The sequence below is a fragment of the Triticum dicoccoides genome, chromosome 3A (genome assembly GCF_002162155.2).
Source record: "Triticum dicoccoides isolate Atlit2015 ecotype Zavitan chromosome 3A, WEW_v2.0, whole genome shotgun sequence".
NCBI lineage: Eukaryota > Viridiplantae > Streptophyta > Magnoliopsida > Poales > Poaceae > Triticum > Triticum dicoccoides.
This window is the reverse complement of record NC_041384.1, coordinates 552,124,949-552,127,100: the sequence shown is the minus strand read 5'-3', so window position 1 is coordinate 552,127,100 and position 2,152 is coordinate 552,124,949.

The window sequence follows — 2,152 nt, the reverse complement described above, 5'->3', positions numbered from 1 at the left end:
TTTTTCGGGCCGGGCTCGGGCCGGGTCGTCGGGCCGGGCTGCCCATGTCCGGGTTTACGCCAAATAGACCATGCCGTGAGCACCGCCAGCGTGGCTAGGCCCTTGCGGTGTCCGGTAGGGGATCTCCTGATTGTGGCCGAGCACCATGGAAGAAAGGCTTCATTGCCAGAAGGGGGGGAGGGGGCAAGCAAGAACGCCGTGCCAAATTTGTCGGGAGAAGGGGCAGCCAATGTTCAGAATGTGTACTTTTATCCAAGAGGTGATACACCTTAGTAGTCCAAATGAAACAGCAAGCACGATCAGTTGCGGTGGTTAGGCCACTAGCGCCATTACAACAGTTTGATTTTTCAATCCGTCCAATTTTTCCCAGCCCAATATATTTACAGCAAATACTGACAGGTGGGGCCCAGTGGGCAACTATTGTCGGACTGCTTTTGTACAAAGTAAAAAACATCACGTGTACTAGCCACTGACAATGGGCCCTGGCCACATTGGCATGCCACGTAGGCAGCAAATACATCCACGTACGGGAATGTGACCATATTTGCACGCCCGCACAAGTTTGATGATCAGAAACACGCATTTTGCAAGTTTGTGCATCAAACTGACCGTCTTGCGCAAGTTGTAGGACTTCTAATGTATTTACCTCAAAGGGGTATCATCTTCGAAACCAGGGTTTTTCCGGGGTTTTTTTAGGTGCTACAAAATGCCCCGCTCTCTCTTTTTTTCTCTTTTTAGGAGAAATGCCCTGCTTTGTCTTTACCACCAGAGCTGCTCATTCGGTTAAGTCGATAAATAAGATCTTATTTTTTTTAAAGGCGAAGGTCATGTCGAAATTTAAAATTGCACAGGTCACCCACCAAAACACCATCAGAGTCGGGGAAACATTGTTGACGCGGCGGTCAGAAGTCGTCGATCAAAGCTAGAAGACTCTGGCGACCATGATCTGAAACACATCGTCGTCCCAGAGAAAAGAAGACGGCCACCCAAAATCCAAGGGACATAACCTCTGAAACTCACCGATGGCGTCAAAGCGGCCGAGCATTCTTGTTGGAGGAGTTAGGGACCAAAACACGAAGTTATGACTCCGGTTCGGTCTCGGTAAACAACAAACTTCGATACGGTTTCAATAAATATCTAGTCCTTCTGACTTCAAAAGGAAGGACTATAAATATTATATCAAATCAAATGGTGCAATATTTAACCAACGTTGTAAGGAAAATTGTCCACCTACAATATTAGATATGAAAATATATTCAATTGTGTATGTAACGATATCAATTTGGTATCGTAGTTTTTTATATTTTTCCTAAAAATGTAGTCAAACTTTGCACCATTTGATTTCAAAGAAAATTTATAAGCGTTCTTTTCAGAGCCGGAGGGAGTACTAACCAAATTTGACGCAATTTTGTGGTCATAGGGTTTTGTAAACGCATGGAAAACCTCTTTAGTATTGTTGCATGCATAGCAATGTGACAATTTCTATATACAAAACATGCAAAACTTTAAATTTCTTACCAGACCGCTATTGCTACCTACACACAGTGAGAACTATACCATTGACATATCCAACAAATTGAAAAATCAAGATGTGTCAATTTTTAATCCAGTTTATTAATTAGCATGCAAAGGTAAGAACAAGCAACAGCTAATTACCGGGCACTCTCTCATATCTTAAAAACAAGGCCCTAAACTTTGTCCCTCTTTTCTCACAAAGCAAGCTTCATGGTCAATTGGACCAATCACAAGCCAAGCTGAGTGGCTGAACATCTATATGATTGGTAGGTTTGGAAATGCGTGAAGCAACATGCAAGCCCTTTTTTGAGAGGTGAAGGGAGTACAAAAGGAACAAACACAAAGAAAGAAGCAACTAGAAAGTAAATAGCAAGTGTTTGAAGGCACAATGATTTATTTCGCAAAGTTCTAGTTGTTAGCGGGCTTTACGTCTTCATAGGAGAGGGTGAGCACTCAGCGCCGCGTTGAGCTAAGTTCACTACTCACCCAATTAATAATAGTGGATTTTGAGGTGATCCCGGACCTACACAAACTTAGCGTATCCACAAGATGGAAGCTCTCAGATGACGACTAATTGTTTAGAAGATGTCGATTCTCCAAGAGTATGAGTAGCATCTGTAGGCTCAAAGATGCTCTT